The sequence below is a fragment of the Lactuca virosa genome, chromosome 3 (genome assembly GCF_052849685.1).
Source record: "Lactuca virosa cultivar CGN04683 chromosome 3, Lactuca_virosa_CGN04683_v6, whole genome shotgun sequence".
Taxonomy (NCBI): domain Eukaryota; kingdom Viridiplantae; phylum Streptophyta; class Magnoliopsida; order Asterales; family Asteraceae; genus Lactuca; species Lactuca virosa.
The window spans coordinates 426,539,200-426,553,919 of NC_136428.1; positions in this window are offsets into that span (position 1 = coordinate 426,539,200).

Consider the following 14,720-nt stretch of genomic DNA (forward strand, 5'->3'; position numbering starts at 1 on the left):
TGTTACTCCTCTCATTCTCAGATTGCTATACTGTTATTGTGGTTATTTATTCATTGTCAACATTACTGGAAAAGATGATTCCCTTCAGTCAATCAGTACTCGTTTGGATGGAAAGAATTATACGTATTGGAGTTACGTTATGAAGAACTTCCTTTGTAGGAAGAATATGTGGGGCTATATCACTGGGACTAAACCCAACCCCTCAGTACCTCAAGCTGAGAATTTCGATTTATTGGTTGATGCTTGGGAGACTGATAACTCCAAGGTCATTACTTGGATTAATAATTCTTTTACTCAGTCTATTGGTATGAAGTTGGCTAAATATGACACAACAAAGGAAGTTTGGAATCACTTGGAGAGACTATATACTCAGTCCAATTTTGCTCAACAATACCAGTTAGAATATGATATTCATGCTCTTCAACAAAATGACCAGAGCATTCAAGATTTCTATGCTGATATGTGTGATTTGTGGGATCAATTGGCTCTCACTGAATCTAAAGAGTTAAAATATTTTGAGCCTTACATTGCTATGAGGGAAGAACAACGTTTGGTCCAGTTCTTGATGGCCTTGCTTTCTAATTTTGAAGGCCTACAAGGAACGATTCTTCATCGCCCTCCCCTTCCCTTAGTGGATTCTGTTGTTCATGAGTTGATTGCTGAAGAGACTCGTATCAAGTCTCATGCGGACAAAGGGTTTAAAGCAACCTCCATTCCTACTTCCACTCCTGTTGTGCTTGTTGTTTCCTCTAATCAGTCTCGACAAACTTCAAGGGTTGCTTATGATGAGTGTGCATTCTGCAAACAGAAAAACTATTGGAAAGCTTAGTGTCCATTATTAGTCAACAAGGGTAAATATGGTCAGCCTTAGTTGGGACAACAAAATAGGTCTGGTCAACAGAAGTTTCAGCCACGTTCCTCTAGTACTCCTCCATGGACACCTCGTCCTCCACAGTTTGTTGTTACTGCTATGCCACCAGTTGATACAGAATATGTTGGAAACATGCCACCATCTGCATTGTATCCTAAGGTTTTTGAGAGTTTCAGACAGTATTTGGCCTTTAATCCCACTGCCATGTCTGCATCCATGTCTCATTATGGTCCTACTTCATGCGGAACATCAGGTATTCCCTCATCTTTGTGGATTTTAGATTGTGGTGCAACCCATCACATGACTCCAAATTTTTCATCATTTACTTCTTTGTCACATGTGTCATATATTTTTGTTATGTCTGCTAGTGACACATCTATGCTAGTTGTGTTGGATTAGTGTCTAAGTTCATAACTATTTTGGTATGTACTTGACCCGATGGTGCATGGTCCTTTTGGGTTGCCTTCACCAAAGCAACTTGATAGGATGAATTATGGAGAGAGAGGATTAATTATGATTTATTAATATATTATATGAATAATATATTAAAGGAGAAATCATATTGTTTAATTAATATTGGTCAATAATTAATTTTGTGGCTAAAAGATATTAATTAAACTTAGGGGACTAGAACTATCAATTGTGTGATAGTTGAATATTGGGCTAATAGACTTCTTATTAGAGGGGTTGACGAATTCTATGGGGAAACCCATTAGAAATCGTCCAAGGCCTCTAAAGGAGGAGTCCATGGGTTGCCTAGGGCCTAAGCAGTCAAATTAGGGTTTCCTTGTTAGATAACCCTAATAGCCTCACTATTTAAGCACCCCTAGGGCACCAGAAACGTGGCCATCTGATTCCTTAGGGTTTCTAGACGTTTTTGAGTATCTCTCCTCTTCTCCTTCTTCATCCTCTTGCTCTTGGTGTTTGTGAGCCATTAGAGGAGTGACATTTGTGACTCTAAGCTTTTAGAAGCCAATTACTAGAAGGAATAGATTGTTATTACTACATAACAATCAAGGTATGATCTAAACCCTATTCTTATGTTAATATTGATTATCACATGCTAGATCTAGGGTTTATGGCTTTGGATGATTATTGCATGTTCATTAGACAAACTAGATCCAAAGCTTTAGGGTTTGCATGTACACCATAGGAATGTTGTAGTGCTCAAAACCCAACAAGTTGAGGGTATTGGGCCTGTCTCTATTTCTCATATCACTCTTCCTGATGTTTATTACATTCTCAAACTTACTTTGAATCTTGCCTCAGTCAGTCAGTTATGTAAGTCTAGTAACTGGGTGTTCTTTTCTGATTATGTCTGTGTTGTACAGGATCAACACATCCAGAAGGTGATTGGGATCGACCGTAGGGTGGGGGAACTGTATGTCTTGGAGGTTCTCAAAGTATTTGATGTTGCTGCCTCCAGCATTGATTTGTCTTCTTTTCGTTTGAGTCCTTTGTCATCTGAATTTTATCTTTGGCATTCCCGTTTGAGACATGTGTATGTATCATGTTTTTGATTTTTCTAGCATCTAGTGGTGTTTTGGGTCATTTGAACACTTGTGATATTTCTGATTGCAGTGGTTGTAAACTGGCAAAATTCTCTGCTTTACCTTTTAATAAAAGTATGTCTTGTTCAACTGCTCTTTTTGACATTATTCATTCTGATGTGAGGGTCCTGCACCAGTATCCACAAAGGGTGGGTCAACCTATTATGTATCTTTTATAAATGATTATACTCAATATATATAGGTTTATCTTATGAAACGCATATCTGATTTCATTGGTATTTACAACAATTTTAGAGCTCTTATTAAAACTCAACATTCAGCTGTGATTAAGTGCTTCATGTGTGACTTAGGGGGTGAATATACCTCTAATGATTGTACTTTGTTACTTGCTTCTGATGGTACCATACACCATTCATCGTGTACTGACACTCCTCAACAAAACGATGTGGCAGAACGAAAACATCGTCATATTGTTGAGACTGCCCGCTCATTGCTCTTGTCTGCGCAGGTCCCTAGTGCCTTTTGGGGAGAATCGGTCCTAACTACTGTTTATGTGATTAATCGTATCCATACTTCATTGAATTCAGGAATGTATCCTTTTGAGAAGCTATATGTTCATCTACCAGACTACTATTCCTTACGAGTTTTTCGATGTACTTGTTTTGTTCTTCGTCCTCATATTGAGAGGAACAAGTTGGGGCCGAAATCTGCTATTTGTGTATTTTTAGGGTATGGTGTTGGACAGAAATGATACTGTTGCTATGATCCTGTGAGTCAGAAGTTATATGTTTCCCAGCATGTCACTTTTTTGGAACATATTATTTTCTACTCGATTCCTGCTACAACCCACAATGTAACGAAATCTGATCTTCTGCATATTGATCCTTTTGATGAAGAGATAGAGGCTCGAGACCCGTCTATGCCACCTGATCCTTCAGCACATGGCACACCCACTTCTTCAGAGAGTTCCTTGACTCCCCTTGTTCCTGAGTCTGCTCCTCCGACTGTCGAAATTGAAGATCCACCTCCACCACCACCCCTCAGGAGATCTACTCTTCCTTTCAAGTCCACCAAGCTTCCAAATTTTGCTTACTCCACATACTCAGGACCATTTGCTTCATTTATAGCGAGCATCCATCATCTGTCTGAACCTGAATTGTATGGAGAGGATATTTTAGATCTTCTTTGGCAGAATGTTATGGCTGAGGAATTCACTGCTCTTCATCAGACTCATACATGGGATTTGGTTTCTCTTCCTCCTGGGAAACATACGATAGGTTGTCGTTGGGTGTACAAGATAAAAACAAAAGTTGATGGGTCTGTTGAGTGGTACAAGGCTAGACTTGTAGCAAAAGGGTATTTCCAACAGTACGGTTTTGACTAGGAGGAGACATTTGCCCAGTTGCAAAGATGACGACAGTTCATACTATGATTGCAGTTGCATCCATTCGACAGTGGAAGATCTTTCAAATGGATGTCAAGAATGCATTTTTGAATGGTGACCTCCATGAAGAGGTTTATATGATTCCTCCCCCAGGAATTCAGCATCAGCCGGGTGAGGTTTGTCGGCTTCGCAAAGCTTTGTATGGTCTCAAGCAAGCCCCTCGTGCTTGGTTTGAGAAATTCTCCACAATGATTACCTCTCTTGGATTTGTCCAGAGTAATCATGTTTCTGCTTTGTTTGTTAGATGCTCGAGTGGAGGACGGATTCTGTTTTCCTTATCTGTGGATGACATGATTATTACTGGTGATGACCATGGTGGTATTGAGTCTTTGAAGCATGATCTAGCTCATCGATTTTCTATGAAGGATTTGGGCTTGCTGCGTTATTTCTTGGGTATTGAGCTAGCTCAGTCTAAGAAAGGATATCTTCTTTCTCAGACTAAATATATATCTGACTTGCTTACACGGGCGGGCCTCTCTGACAACCGGGCTGTTGATAGTCCTCTTGAAACAAATGCACGGTACTCTCCTACTAATGGTGTTCCTTTGTCTGATCCGAATCTTTATCGCACTATTGTGGTAAGTTTGGTCTATCTCACAGTTACTCGTCCAGATATTTTGCTTATGTTGTTCATGTTGTCAGTCAGTTTGTTACTGCTCCTACATGTGTTCATTGGGGAGCTATTCTCCGTATTCTGAGATATCTTCGTGGCACTCAGTTTCAGACCCTTTTGTTTCCCTCGACGTCTTCTCTTGAGTTACGTGCCTATAGTGATGCTGATTGGGATGACGATCGTCATGATCGTAAATCCACCACCGGATTTTGCGTATTTCTTGGAGAGTCTCTCATTTCATGGAAGAGCAAGAAACATGACGTTGTTTCTAGATCTTCCACGAAGGTTGAATATCGTGCTATGGTTGTAGCCACATGTGAGATTATCTGGTTACGGTGGCTGCTTGCGGATATGGGAGTTCACATTTCTTCATTTACTCCCTTGCATTGTGATAACAAAAGTGCGATGCAAATTGTGAGGAATTCTGTTTTCATGAGCGGATGAAGCACATTGAGATGATTGTCATTTTACCCGTCATCACCTACAACTCGGGACCATATCGCTTCCGTTTGTTTCATCAACCTTGCAGCTTGCGGATATTTTTACGAATGCTCTATCGGCTTCTCGGTTTCGGTTCTTGTGTGACAAACTCTCAATGCTTATTGTTATGGCATTGTGAGTTTTAGGGGGGATGTTAGTCTATATATTATTAGCTCATTTGTTTATGGACCCTTTAGCCTTTAGCCCATTAGGGTTTTGTCTAGCTAATATTTATATCGGTTTTATTCTTTGTAGTCTTTATGTTTTTCATTGAGAACCCTTCTAAGTTCTGTTTATAATAATCATATGACAATGTTATGACAAACCAACTAAAAGGAAGAAAATTAATGCTCTGCAAGAGATTATCCTTTCTAATACTTCTCGAATCGAACACTAAAGCATTACAGTATTTCCAAATCACCCACAACGGTGGAAATAATTATGACACGAATTGTCGCCTTTATGAACTTAGTAATTGTTGTAACCTCCAATCATTCAATCATGTCTCACTGAAATGCGCATTTAGGTCACACCATGTTGCCACCCTGTTCCACAGTTTAGTCGCAATATCAGAGAAAATAAAATTACGGTTGATATCATCAATAACCTTATTTGCTCATATCACAAGTCATAGAGCATGTTTCTTACTTACATTGAGCCATACAAATATAAAATAATAATTATAATCACTTGAGATAATAAAAAAAAAGTTCTCAATCATATGCATGTGTATACCAAAATCTTAAAGATGTTACAGTGGCGGATGTTTATATTCTAGAACAAGAATCAATTATCAAACTTCAAAGTACAATATACAATAACTTCAATGTTTCTAAAATTATTGAACCTTCGTTATAACAAAAAACACATAAATTATTTGATCTCAATAAATTTATGGTATTTGGATGTCATCGTACACATGTTTGATGTAAGTGTTACATATTTGAATCATTAGATAAAATGATTAATTATACTTTCGAGTTAATTACAATAAAAAAATTTAAAAAATAATAAAACAATAACATTCATTTGTAAATTTATACAAATCATACTATAAACCAAGAATTACAAAATCTTCCCCATAAAAATTATCAAGACATGTTGCAGCCCTAAGTCGTTTCTTATATTCATCTTGACATGCTAATGGCAAAATTGGAGTTCGACAAAGCGGACAAGTGTCATGAATTTTATTCATCCAACTGTCCAAACACTTTTGATGGAACATATGCTTGCAATTCGTCAAACACCGGATATCATCCTCCCCGTCAAACTCATCGAGACACACTGCACAATTTTCCGATGAATCATTTCCTATAATGTCCTTGAATTTGATAGTAACAAGAAACTCTCGAGTCAAAACCGCTGAAATAGGAGGGATTTTTGGTCTTTTTTGGTGATGGTGGTGGTGGTGGTGGTGGTGGGTTTCAATAGGTTTAGAGATACCAATGAAACAAAATACAGATAAAATGGTGTTTTGGATGAAACAAAGGAAAAAACATATGTATCGGATGTATATTGAAAAACTTGTGTTTGTATGACTCATAAAGTTAGCCATTTGATATTTGTGTATATGTGAAAGAACCAATGAAAATAAATTGTTGAATTTGAGCTCAATTTTGAAGATATATATACACCTTAAAAGGTATGAATAGAAAACAGAAAAGAGTGGGGCTTAGTTCAACTTTGACTATATCTATGATTATTTAATATGAATCGTTGAATACGATGAATAATGTTTACTTATCAGACAAGGATTCCAATGAGAATCCAGCCGTCTTGTTTTACCTTTTAGTGTAAAAAACAAGTGGATTTTTTTTTATTGTGACCTCAATTTCGTGGATGTTGCTAATTTGTGAGGTTTATAAACATTAAAAAATATATATCAAAACCAGGAAAATAGTTTATTATATTTTAATAAACGGAAATCAATAATGTACCAAAAGGTATAAAAGAGTCATACGATAACTCATTAAAAAGAACCTATGGAATTATTTGCTATTCACATAAAATCAAATTGTTTAATTGGGTAATTTGAATTGAATTATTAAGTTCAGGATATTCGGATTTTTTGATGGCTTTTCATCAAAACTGAATTATTACTTTGGATTTCGGATTGGTTGCGGTTTATAAAAACTAAAATCGAATAGTCCAAAAAAAAAAAAACCGAATAAAAGTTTATTATATATTTATTTATACATATTTGTTTTTCCATATACAACTTTTAATTATTTATTAATATACTAAATTGTATATTTAAATACTTCTCAAAAGATTTTATCTATAGTATATTAAATTATTATATATTTTTGAATAGTTGTTCATAAATTTTAATTCCTGTTATATATAGTTTTAAATGGTTGTCTCTTGAAAAACCGAATTATAAAAACTGGTCCACTGAATTGTAATTTAGTTTGTTCTGATCATATTTGAATTTAATTTGAACTATTTGGATCCATCTTTTGAAAATCGAAATCAATTTGGATTCATTTTATTAGATCAGATTAAATCGATCTATCCAAACAGACACTCTAACTAAATATGATACATAATTAAATCATTCTAGAAGTAAATTATTTGTTCTTTTTTGTTCTTATAAATAGGTATATGATCAATAAAATTAAAAAACAAAGTAATGTTATTATTACCATTATACTATTTTTTTGGTAAATTATTATTGTATGAATTAGAATGAACAAGAAAAAAAATATAAATGTATTGTGTCGTGGCGGGTTGAAATAGAGTGACACGACCACCATCTGTTAAAAGGATCGAAATCATCAGCATAAACACAACACGTTTAAATATATCTATCCCGACACGACTACCGCTTCATTCCTCACATGACTCGTTTAACCCATTAGCCCATTTGACATGTTTATATAACAAAAAGTGAAAACCGAATGTTACATCTTCAAAGTTCAAATCCAAAGCATTAAAAATCTTAACTTCAAAGTACCAACTTCAAAACATTAAAAATACAAGTGTACAATGAAAATTATAGTGTCCAACAAAATAAAAAATATAAATTACGGATGGAATTTGCAAAGCATTTTATCTTCAAAGACTTCAAGTCTTCAACTTTAAACTTCAACTCAAATCATCTTTATCCTTTATGAAGACTCAAAAAATATGAATATAGTTAAATAAGCTCGTCAATTTAGAACAACTTTAAAATCAAATAATCTTGAAGGACTTTAAGTCTTCAGCTTTAATAAGTCTTTCAGCTTTAAACTTCAAGCCAAATAATCTTCTTCGTTTATATATATATATATATATATATATATATATATATATATATATATATATATATATATATATATATATATATATACACACACACTAGGTTATAATCCGTGGAAACCACGGTTGATGTGTTTTAAATCCAACGTATTGTCGATTGTAAATCATCATGAATTAATGTGATAAGTAAAATAAACATAATATTTTAATATATATCCTTAGCAAGTATTCATCTTATATTTTCTTTATGATGTGGAATTTTGTCGGGTGTGTTTTTCAGATAAGTACAATACCCATAAAAAACACGTTTAAGGACGATTAGACTTACCCACATGTGTTCATAAAACCATTTATAAACAATAAGAAGTATAAAAAATTAATCTTTTTTAAAACCAAACATAGGTTTCATCAAAATATAGTTGATTAATCAATGAGAAACCATTCAAACGAATCAAAACAAATGAACAGACGATTAGTGTAACCCTAAAAAATTCCATCATATTCAAGTGTGAGTGTGAGCTTATTTTCTTTAGATTGATTTGGATGTCATGATTTAATGCCTAAATTGCTTGGTTTGCAAAGTAATGAACATCAACATCTGGATCCTCATACAAATCCACCAAACACGGCTGAATCATACTCTCCAAAACCTATAAAACAAACATTTCAAAAATTACAAAAATGGTCCCTGTCACTTTTTGTTGCAACCTAACAACTCAAAGTATTAGTTTTTTTTTAAGTATAACAAATTTTCCTTTGAAGTATAGGACCAAATTTGGGTAAAAAAAACTTACACAGTGGTCAACAATGACAATTAGGAATTGCAACACCTAAGCTACATTGACTTTGATATTAGGGATTCTAAAAAAAACACAATAAATGAAAAATAACTAAGAATGACAAAAAAAAGAAAAAAGAAAAAATGTATAGTTAAAGAAATGAATTGACCTACCTGTCTTTAGAGGCAATATCCACAATATGGAGCAAATTATAAGAAGTGGGTTTTCAGCCTATAACAGGGGAAAAAAAGGAAATTGCATGAAAAACAGTCACATAATACAAATAATGTGGATTGTTAACCATATCCAACGCATGCCAAAACATTTTTAGCATCAACATCTCAAATGGAGTAAACATGTTGTAACAAAGAATAAAAAGCAAAAATGGTGAGGGAAATAATATATTCCATCAATTCATGATTCATGAATGAATATAAACAAATGTTTTTCAGATATCTCTTTTCTTAATAAAATACATAAAATACTTACAATTCTTAAACATAGGCTATGTGAGGTGAGAGAGGATCTAACATTTTGAGAAGAATCTAACATTTTGAGAAGAATCCAATGATAATTCCTACATTATATCAAGGGAAGGAACACTCTATGATTGAATGTTAAAAACGGAAACAGTGAAATTAGTTGTAACATCCTGTTTCGGATCGTCCGAGATTAGGGTTTGTGGGCTGCAACCCGGGCATGAGGAAATCTCGGTGTTGCGACGAGTTACTGGAAGCGTAGAGCATCTTGACACCTTTTTAAGGATATGAGATTCATTGAGAAACAGAGTTATATCGAGGAAGCAATGGAAGTTTGAAGTTATGACAGGATAAGTCCTTTAATTGAAAAAGGTGGCAGCAGAGTACGCTGGGCGTACGTGTGTGTACGCTTAGCGTACTCATGTGCGTGAATTTTAAGCGGAGCCACCTAGTACGTTGGGTGTACCAGAGGGTACGCTGGGCATACTAGGCACAGAAAGAAAACCCTAATTGTGAGGAGTGTCCCTATATAAAGAATGAGATGGCCTCATTCCTGGCCACCATCCTCAGTCAATAAACCCTCTCAAACCCTAATCCTCGTTCTTGAGCTTGTGTATGACCATTGTGAGCTTATAAGTGTTCTTGTGGGATTTTGGAGTAAAGAAGGAGCATGGAAGAGAATAGAGTTGGAGTGCTTTGGATCTGAGCTTTTCTGTGGTTGGAGCATCATTTGAAGCTATAAAGCTCAAAGCTTTCCCATCCTTTTGTTTTGTGCATGATATTGTCCATTTTAGGGTTTTTGGTCCTAAAGCTTGAGGCTTTATAAGTTGTTGCACTCCAGAGCTTAATATCTGTCCTTTTAAGTGTTTCTAGTGGAGAGGATCCATAAAAATGAGGTCTTGAACGTGAGAATCAACCCATGCATGAGAAATGAGCATTTTGAGTTAAGAGAGTAAGAGTTTTGAGTGTTGGTGACCTTATCAGCCATGCAAAGGCTTAAAGTCAATGAATTTATGGAGTAAGAGCCATTATGGAGTCCAGATCTGGGATTTGAGTTAATGTCTTAACGGGTTAAGACCAAACGAGTAGATGGAGTAAATCTGGGGAGTACGTTGAGCGTAATTCTTGTACGCCCTGCGTACTTCCCCAGTGTCCCCGATGGCCAATATGGATTCGTGAGTACGCTGAGCGTACCAAGGGAGGTACGCCCCGCATAACCTCAATGTGGACTTTTGGGCTAAGTCTTATGTTGGGCCTTGAGTGTTGGGCCTGGAGTTTGGGCTTGTTGCAATAGAGTTTTGGACTAGAGGATTATATATATGTGCTTTGGGCCCTTGAGTTGTGCTTGCCATTTAGATTTGAGAGTTGGGCCTCGGGAGAGCCCATTTATTATTGGGCCTTGGTGGGCCCAATGGGTTTTAGGTCATTGATGGGCTGGTTAGTGGACTATATTTAGAGCTAATGAGTGAGAGTTTGGACTTAGTTCCTAATTGGGATAATTGTGGGTTTGGCATAGAGTTACTGGCCGGTGCATAGCAGCAACGTTTATAGGGGTTGTTCATCATCTGAGGTGAGTCTTCTCACTATACTTACCTTGAGTGGTATCCTATGTGTGACCAGAGGGTCTTATGTGTTTATATTGAGTATTGTTATATCCTGTATTATGTCTATGTGATTTTTGATGTGTATTATTCTGAGTTACTGAGTTAGGACCGGAGGGTCCACCCGAGTTGTGGGACCAGAGGGTCCTACTGAGACACATTGACCGGAGGGTCTTATCTGAGTTATAGCCATGAGAGGCTAATAAGATATGTGTGGTATTTTGGGGAACTCACTAAGCTTTGTGCTTACAGTGTTATGTGATATGTGTTTCAGGTTCTTTTCAGGATCGCGGGAAGGCGTCGGCTTGATTGTACACACCAGAGAAAGAGTTGTATTTTGAGGATCCTGGATTATTAATTAAATAATTATGGAGTTGTGTTTTGTAAATTAAATAAATGAGATTTTTGTGAAATGTGTTATGAGATTTATGAGAAATTAAAATGAAAATTTTGTTTGAAAATTTATGGTGTTACAAGTTGGTATCAGAGCCTTGTTTTGAGGGATTCGGATGCACCTCCAGGTGTGTTTGGACTCAAATTGAGGATTTGAGAAATTTTTTCAAAAAAGAGATGAATTTTTCTAAAATGAGAAAGAGTTTAAGAGAAAACGAGTTGGAGTCGTGTGTACAATCAGCCAGAGCCCGAACGGTGATTTCCCAAAATACCCTTACTTTTATGTTATGAGATACTTTATGAGATATTATGCATGCTATAGGGTAGGCTAGGTATTTCATATTTTAGGACTAGAGTGGCCTGATTTGTGATGCCTTAGCGTAGGAGTTACTACTATTTGAGATGTGCTTTTGAGTATGAGTTGAGTGAGTATTTAACAGGAATCACCTAGAGAGAGTTCTGAGTTGAGTGATAATCTAGGAGAGATACCTAGATGAGTATTGAGAAGCCTACTGAGGGAGTAGTTAGATACCTGCGAGAGGTAGAGTTTCTTGAGTGCGGTGATACCTTTGGAGTATGAGAAGAGCAAGTGGAGTTGTAACCTAGAGTGGTTTTACGTGTTGGTGGAGATTATTCAATGCCCGAATGCTGCTTGCTTTGTGCTTTGTGGAACTCTTCATGATGGGAGTCAGCTATTAAGTGAATATGACGATATTCAGGAGGTAGATTGCTGGCATCATAAGGAGTTCTCCAGCAGCTGATGGCAGAGGAGAGTAAGAGCCTAGGAAGAGCCTAGGAAGTGATTTGAGTTAGATAAGTACACTGATGGATGAGGGTATTCGCTGGAGGGCAAACATGTGTAACGGGGTTGGTGATCGAGAAGGTTGAGCAGCTACTTAGAAAATCTGGGCCGATCCGTGTGGAAAGTACGGGTAGATGTGGCAGGTAGTATCGGCCCGTACTACCGAAAGCAGAGGACCCGTACTCGACACAGGGATAATACCAGAGGTTCTAAGTAGCAGATTGAGAGGAGATAACATGGTTTGGGTACCATGATTCATACCAGAATGAGAGGTGATCACATGGTTCGAGTACCATCATTCGTGGAGGTTAGAGCTTCTGGTTTTACTAGTTGTCCCATTGTGGTTGATTAGTCTGAGAACAGATGTGATAGAATGTGGGGCCAGAGGGCCATGTCGAGCAATTTTTATTGGAGCATACCTGGAGAGGGAAATCGAGTTAGTTTTGAGAGATTTTCATTGGTGAGATGCCAGTTGGATTCGCAAGACACGGGGATGAGTAGAGATGAGACTTTATGGAGAATTGCGGTCCGAGTTGAGAAATCGGCCGATAGTTGAGATGTCACTTTCTGTGACAAGAGTTGCGCTGTTCCCGTTTCCTGGGAGAAGCAAACGAGATATTGAGCTTCCGGTTTCAGAGTTGGAGGTAAACCCCGTGGGGTAGCATAGGGTTGCAATCTTTTCACTAGAGTATTTGGGCAGTATGTTTGCAGCGAGGTATTCCTTATACCACGAGAGAGCTATTAGTGGAGACTGAGATGAGGACAAAGAGAGGCATTAGTCGACTCAGACATGCTTTTAGCAGCGGTTTCAAGTGATCAAGAGGAGTATATCAGGGCGGTGGCCCTTGTTGTCTACGTTTTATATCGACTGTGAGAGTGAGGTCTCTTGCTTTTATAATCCCCGTGATGGGAGACTGGTCGAGGAATCAAAGACGAGGTGCGTGATAGTGTATTATCTTCGGACCGAGAGTCAGGACTAATTCGGAACAGTTGGGGTATCCGACGGTGTGTCGGTTTGAGGCTTTGAGATGACTAGAGGCAGTCACGTCGGGAGGATTTTGAGATTTTTTTCTGAGTTACGAGATATTTGGAATTGCTTGGTTTCCATTGGGAAGATCATGGAATGATTATGTGGTACGTTCCAAGAGTCAAGTGTGATATACCTGGTGAAACAGTCTGGGGAGTAGACTGTTGGTATGCCAATTGGTGATGGTTCAAACCCCAAGTAGGGGAGAACTGAGTATCTTATTAAGAGGATAAGAGATTTGTTCAGGTACGGTTAGAGAACTAGTTATGGAGATCTGCGGTGCGGATGCATGAGACCCGGGTTATTAGTGGATGAGGTGAGATGATGTTGCAAATGTTGAGTTCGAGGCGGTTGGGTCGCTGAGTCAGAGTGCAATAGCTGACATTTGCGGGTATAGGTATAGATTGTGATCTATACTCCAGGAAGGGCAACAGTTGTCTGGCAATCAATTTCAGAGTCGGTATGAGTATTCTCGCATGGGTTTTGAGCCGTAGAGGATGGTGTTTCGGATTGTCGTCAACATGTTCTTGACTTTGACGATTCCTTCGTGTTTCCAGTTGTGAGTTGGAGTATTTCGAGGATTACGAGTTGTACGAGTGGAAGATCAGTGGTCAAGGTAAGCCATTATGAGATTCTGAGAGGGTATGTTGTGGTATCCGATTATTGTGTCGTGAGTGGGAGATCTATGGATGAGACGAGACATCGTGAGGTTCTGCGATGGCAAGCCGGGGTAGTTGAGTATGACGCCCTAGACTGTTAGGATTATTTGAGACTTGAGTTTGTGAGATGGCAAGTGGAGTACCGAGTGGCTATTGTTCCAGTGGGAACCCTTCAGCTAATTGTCATCAAACGGGATTATCCAAGTATGTGAATTGTAGCAAAAGAAAGTGTGTGTCATGACGGTTGTCGTCAGGAGTAGTGATGCTTAACATGGGTGGGTGAGTGTACCTACCTATGTTGGATCGTGGAGTAATTGATAGTGGAATTAGTGTAGTGACGACTTGAGAATGAGAATATGGGGTAATGAGAGAGTGAGCAGGTCCGGGTGGGAGTAATCACTTAGGACTGTCAGGGGAGACCGTGGGGAGAGCCCGGAGAGAGTATCGTGTGACTGCATGGAGCCGTAGCATACGTGAGTTAGAGAGAGAGAGTATCGTGTGACTGCGGGGAGACGTAGCATACGTGAGTTGGAGAGAAAGTGTCGTGTGACTGCGGGGAGCCGTAGCATACGTGAGTTAGAGAGAGAGTATCGTGTGACTGCGAGGAGCTGTAGCATACGTGAGTTAGAGAGAGAGTATCGTGTGACTGCGGGGAGCCGTAGCATACGTGAGTTAGAGAGAGAGTATCGTGTGACTGCGGGGAGCCATAGCACTTGTTAGTAAGTGAGAGAAAGTGTTGTATAACTGCGGGGAGCCGCATCCTTATTAGTCAGAATATGACACAGAGCGGCTTTTAGGCATGGGTAGCCTTACCCGAAGAT